General features: G+C 42.7%; 1 non-coding gene across 1 annotated transcript; it reads right to left on the bottom strand.

Moving 5' to 3' along the window:
* Window positions 1–1,271: 1,271 nt before the first annotated feature.
* On the bottom strand, window positions 1,272–1,353 carry TRNAS-GCU. The gene has a single exon. It is a non-coding gene; the product is annotated as a tRNA-Ser (tRNA).
* Between the last annotated feature and the right edge of the window lie 5,224 nt (window positions 1,354–6,577).

Here is a 6,577-nt window from a genome sequence, read left to right as displayed (position 1 = left end):
AATAGAAGAATTGGTCAGCTGTGCTCCCTGGCAGCTGCTGTGCAACCGTGCTCTTTGTTGGTCCTTCGGGCAGGTGAACCCTCCACCGAGACATACTTGTACCTTCTGGATTTGAAGAGCTCTTGGCTAACCTCAACTGGAACCAAGACTGGGCTTTTCAAGGTTGTCAGCCTGTCAGGGAGGAGAACACTCTGGTCAGAATCTCAGTCCCTGAAGTACAGCTTTCCCTGTCCCTCCAAATTACAATGAGTGTGTTTTAAAGTTATATTAAAATGTCTTTTTTTTTAAAGAAGATTTCAGAAAAAAAATATTTTTAGTAAAGTATCTTAAAAATAATAGTTTTTAAAATTTTTATTCGTTTTTTCATCAGATACATGGAGAGAGAGGCAAGAGACATAGGCAGATGGAGAAGCAGGATCCCTGCAGGGATCCCCATGTGGGACTTGATTCCAGGACCCTGGATGACACCTTGAATAGGCAGTTTCTCAACCACTGAGCCACCCAGGTGTTCCTAAAGATGATAGTTTTTAAACAGAAGGAAATGTAATTGTAAAAACTAGTTGAACATTGAGGATGGGAAATTCCAGTCATGTTCCTAAGTGGATAGAACTAAACATCTATCTATCTAAAACCTGTATTCCATTGTTATATAAATATAAAATAGTAAAATAATTTTGAAACCAAATTTCCATTGTACTGGAGAATTTGGCTTATTCAAGTATCTGTGGCAACACTGTAAAATGAAACAACAAATTTGGGAACTAGTCAACTTAGAGATTGGTCGATTGCTAAAAAGATTCATAGAATTCAGACCTTGACCAATTAATTCTCCAAATTATGAATTGGTTAAAAAAAAAGCCCTTCAAGGAGTATGGTACATGTCCAGGGAATACATTACATTGGGTAAAACTGAGGAATAATCTGCAAAATCTGCCATAAAGAAATTAATGTCACAAACACAGGAATACTACCCAAAGGAAGGAAGACATAATGGTACAGGTTGTATAATCAGTAAAGATGAAGTTAAACTTCAGGTGAAACTCAGGACACTAAACTGATTTTCTTTTTTTAAGGTTAATTTATTTAAGTAATCTCTACACCAAAGTGGGTCTGGAACCCATGACTCCGAAATCAAGAGCCCCACGCTCCATCCACTGAGCCAAGCCAGCCATCCAACTGAACAGATATTTGAAGGGAGCTTATCCCAACCTGGAAATGCCAGGAGACCTTTGAAAATATTCCTACAGCTTTCACACCAAAAAGTACACGACCGACGAAGGTGGGACTTGAACCCACGCGTGCAGAGCACAATGGATTAGCAGTCCATCGCCTTAACCACTCGGCCACTTCGTCTCTATACCATACCTTTTGGGGTACTTGATTCCAGAATTTACACTTGGGAACTCATTGGATGGAAGGACAGTCAGGAGTCGGCTCGGAGACGTCCAGGAGACGCGGGGCTGGCTGGCTCCGCACAGAGGGGCCACGGAGCGGGGGGGACCTCGCGATGGGGAAGGGGCGGGGCAGCTCTCCCCGGAGTCGCGCCAGGGGCACCCGCGGGGTCCGGGCTGCAGGGCCGCGTGCGCGCAGGCGGTGGGCGTGGCCCCGGCGGCCCCGAAACTGGCGGCGGTCCCCACCTGCGCGGGGAGGAAGCCCTCTGAGCCCGCCGCGGGCAGGGGCTCCCAGAGTCGGGCCGCCAGAGCCCACCCCAGGGCCCCTGGCGAGTCCGGACCCCGAATTCCTGGCGGATGAGACAGCCTGGGCGATTGAAGCACGGGTCCGAGTGAGGCGGTGCTCCCGCTGCGGGCTGGGGTCGCAGAGGTGACCCTGTACCGGGGTGGGGCGGGGCCCCTTTCCCGCGCATCCGCCCGGGGGAACCCTGAGTTCTCAGCACCGCCCCCCATATCCGTGCCTCAGTGATTTTCTAGGGGACGGGTTCTCAGCTTCTGTCCGATTTTACCAGGCATGTGGTGCTAGGGATGTCAAAAGACTCACTCCTAGCGAGGAAATTATTCGGGGAAAGGATGGGGGTGAGGGAGAGTTTCAGCTTCTTCGTAGTTTCTAAGAATGAATACAAAGCACAGATGAATAAGCGAAATAAGTAGGAATGAATTCTGACTAATCAGAATGAATTGTAAATGCATGGGAAAGGAAAATAATACTGAAAATTAGGGTGTTTTCCCCCAAATTTTAAGTTAAATTCCAGTTGGTTAACCTACGGTGTAATAATAGTTTCAGATGTAAAATGTAATGATTCAGCGTTTATAAACAACACCCAGTGCTCATCACAAGTGCCCTCCTAAATCACCATCACCTATGTCACCCATCCCCTCACCCACCTTCCCTCTGGTGACCATCAATTTGTTCTCTAGAGTTACAAGTCTGTTTCTTGGTTTTCCTCTCTTTTTCCTTCCTTTGTTAATTTGTCTTGTTTTTAAATTTGACATTAGTGAGATCATATGGTATTTGTCTTTCTCTGACCTATTTTGGCTTACCATTATACTCTCTGGCTCTATCCAGATGGTTGCAAATGGGCAGGATTTCATTCTTTTTCATGGCTGAGTATACACATTCCCTTGTGTATATATACCACATCGTCTTAATCCATTCATCAGTCGATGGACACTTGGGCTATTACCATAATTTGGCTATTGTAAATAATGCTCCGGTAAACATCAGAGTGCATGTATCCCTTCAGATCAATATTTTTGTATCATTTGGGTAGATACCTAGTAGTGCAATTACTGGATTGCTCAAGAGTAACCTTCAGAAAACAGAACTGCCCTATGAAGGTTAGTCTGAGCAAGTTTCTAGAGATGGCTGAGAGAGAAAGTGTGTCCCAGACTGAGAAAAGGGCCTGAGCAAAGGTAATCATGTAATTATGTGGGGCTTTTTTCCTCCTTAAAACTATTAATTTGATGTGACATTAATAGGTCTCCTAATACTCAATCATTATTCCATTTCTAGTATATACCCTGTTTGTTCATGGTAGGTTAATATTGGCTAACATTTTGTTTAAGATTTTGCATTGGTTTTCAGAACATGTTGGTCTGAAATTATCTTTTTGTGCATGTGCTAACTTTATCAGGTTTGGGTATTATTATACCTATTCATTAAAAGAACTTGGAAGTTTTCTTTTGTTTCCTATCAACTGAAACAATTACATAATATTGGGGCTGTTTGTACTCTAACGGTTTTGTGGAAGGCTCTAGTGAAACCATTTGGGGTTTTTTTGTTTTGTTTTATTTCATTTTGTTCCTATGGTATTTTCTTGATTACTCTTTCTCTTCTATGGAAGTTTGGGATTGTTTTCTTCAAAAGACATGTTTTTGAAAATTTCTCAAACTTCCTGTATGTCAAACAGTGTTTGGAAGGAACTATGTTTATCAGAAACTATTTGTTTTGCAGGGAGAGGCACCCCCAGCATATCTGGTTGATCGTATTGCCCCTCTCTGCCTCCTCCTTATGCTCTCTAATCTGAAACTAGAATATTTAGGTTGAAATTTTGACTGTCTTTTGTCCTTTGTTGCTTGCCCATTAGTAGGTTGGCCATAGGACAGAGTCTGGCTTTTGTGGAGAAAACGGACTCTCATGAATAAATAAAATCTTTTTAAAAATAAAGTAAAATGTATTCAACTGATTATCTAGAGTTTACAATTTGACCTCTACGTTATATAGATATCCAAGCCAAACTATTTGTAGTCTCCAAGGCACTTGGCAATCAGCAATAAATAAACACTTGAAATCTATCTTCTTTTCTAGACAAACAAGGTTATTTTTCTTATTCACTTGCGTACCTACCAGTTACAGCAGATTTTATTCTCAGTGAAGGCTGTTTCATGAGATTTCCTCCTGAATTGCTGCCAAGCCTTGCACCTCCAGGTGGCTGTCCACCTTCCTTAGGGTCACCACCCTTCCCAGCTAGCATGCCCTAATCTTGAGGCCAGTGGGGCAATGCAGCCTCTACACCGAGATGGGGAGAAGAACTGTCATCTATAAACACACATGATTTCTCCAGCACTGTGTCTGAGGAGTTCATCGAGCAGGTGCATTAGCTCTGGAATTCGGTCAGCTGTCCTGCTGGGCACCCTCCCTACACCACAGACGCCAGCTGTGTAATATATCACCCATCATCCTGCATGATGAGCTCCTAATCCCCTTCCAGATACTGGCAAGCCCAGAGATAAAGGTGTTTGACCCTCAGCAACTGCAAGTTGGTCAAGCACTTCTTGTGTGATGCGACCTCTTGAGGCCTTCGTTTCAGGTGTACAACACATTGATTCAACAATTCTATGCATTACTCCTTGCTGACCACAATTGTGTCATAATATCTTTGCTGGTGGAGAGTCTTGCTTTGATGTTGATGGCTGGTGGTGGTTGCTCAAGGTTAGGGTGGCTGTGGCAATTTCTTAAAATAAGACCACAATAAAGTTTGCCACATCCTCCTTTCACAAATGATTTCTCTGTAGCATGTGATACTGTTTGATCACATTTTACTCACAGTAAACTTCTTGCAGAATTGGAGTCAATCTTGTAAACCCTGCCACTGCTTTACCAGCTAAGTTATTCTGAATCCCTTGTTGTCATCTCGACAATCTTCACAGCACTTCTCCAGGAGTAGGTTCCATCTTACTTTCTTTTACTCATCCATAAGAAGCAACTCCTCATCTGATAAAGTTTTATCATGAGATTGCAGCCATGCAGCCACATATTCAGGTCTCACTTCTCATTCTAGTTTCCTCACCATTTCCACCACCACTGAAGTCTTGAACCACTCAAAATCATCCATTAGGTGGAATTAAGTTCTTCTAAACGTCTATGGATGTCAGTATTTTGACCTCTTCCCATGAAACTCAAATGTCTTGAATGGCTTCTAGAATGGTGAATCTTTTCCAGAAAGTTTTCAATTTACTTTGCCTAGGCCATCAGAGGAATCACTATCTATGGCAGCTATAGCCTTTCAAAATGTAGTTCTAAAATAATAAGATTTGAAAGTCAAACTTATTTCTTGATCTATGGGTTGCAGAATGGATGTTGTATCAGCAGGCATGAAAACAACCTTAATCTCATACATCTTCATCAGCACTCTTGGGTGACCAGGTACATTGTCAATGAACAGTAATATTTTTTTAAACTCTTTTTTTTTAAAAATATTTTATTTATTCTTTCATGAGAGACACAGAGAGAGGCAGAGACACAGGAGGAGGGAGAAGCAGGCTCCATGTCGGGAGCCCGACACGAGACTTGATCCTGGGACTCCAGGATCACGCCCTGGGCCAAAGACAGGCGCCAAACCGCTGAGCCAACCAGGGATCCCCTGAACAGTAATATTTTGAAAGGATTTGTTTTTCTGAGCAGTAGGTGTCAACAGGGCACTTAAAATAGTCAGTAAACCATTTTGTAAAAAGATGTGCTGCCATGCAGGCTTTGTTCTTCTTATAAAGCATAGACAGAGTAGATTTAGCATAGTTTTTAAGGGCCCTAGAATTCTCAGTATTGTAAATGAGCATTGGCTTCAACTTAAAGTAACTGGCTGCATTAGCCCCCAACAAGAGAGTCAGCCTATGTTTTGAAGCTTTAAGTCTAATGCATTGACTTCTACTGTCTGGGTGTGAAAATCCTAAATGGCCTCTTCTTCCAAAAGAAGGCTGTTTGGTCTACATTGAAAATCTGTTGTTTAGTGTAGCCACCTTCAGCTAGATCCTCCTGATGACTTGACATCAACACCTGCTGCTTCACCTTGCACTTTATGTTATGGAAATGGCTTCTTTCCTTGACCTAATAAACCAACTGCTGCTAGTTTCAACCTTTTCTCCCACAGCTTCCTCACCTTTCTCAGTCTTCACAGAATAGAAGACACTTGACATCTTGCTCTAGCTGAGGCTTTAACTTAAGGGAATATTGATCTTCTATCCAGACCACTCAAACTTTCTCCGTATCAGCAATGGGACTGTTTCACTTCCTTATCATCCATGTGTTTGCTGGAGTAGCACTTTTCATTTTCTTCAAGAAATTTTCCTTCTCATTCACAACTTAGCCAACTGTTTGGCACAGGAGGCCAATCTTTTGGCTTATTTTGGCTGTAGACATGCCTTCCTCATTATGTTACACCATTTCTAGCTTTTGATTTAAAATGAAGGATGTTAGGGGATCCCTGGGTGGCTCAGCGGCTCAGCGGTTTAGCGCTTGCCTTTGGCCCAGGGTGGAATCTTGGAGTCCTGGGATCGAGTCCTGCATCAGGCTCCCGGCATGGAGCCTGCTTCTTCCTCTGCCTGTGTCTCTTCCTCTCTCTCTATGTCTATCATAAATAAATAAATAAATCTTTTTTAAAAAAATGAAGGATGTGTAATTCTCAGAACACTTGAAAACTTTGAGGCCAGTGTAGGGTTATTAACTGGCCTAATTTCAATATTGTTGTGTCTCAGGGAATAGGAAGGCTAGACAGAGAAGAAAAAACATGGGGGAAAGGCCAGTCATTGGAGCAATCAGCACACACACAACATTTATTAAGTTCACCATTTTATATGGGTGCAGTTCCTGGTACCCCAAAACAATTACAGAGGTAACATCACTGATC

The sequence above is a fragment of the Vulpes lagopus genome, chromosome 10 (assembly GCF_018345385.1).
Source record: "Vulpes lagopus strain Blue_001 chromosome 10, ASM1834538v1, whole genome shotgun sequence".
In the NCBI taxonomy this organism is placed as follows: Eukaryota; Metazoa; Chordata; class Mammalia; order Carnivora; family Canidae; genus Vulpes; species Vulpes lagopus.
This window is presented reverse-complemented; position numbering and strand designations above follow the sequence as displayed.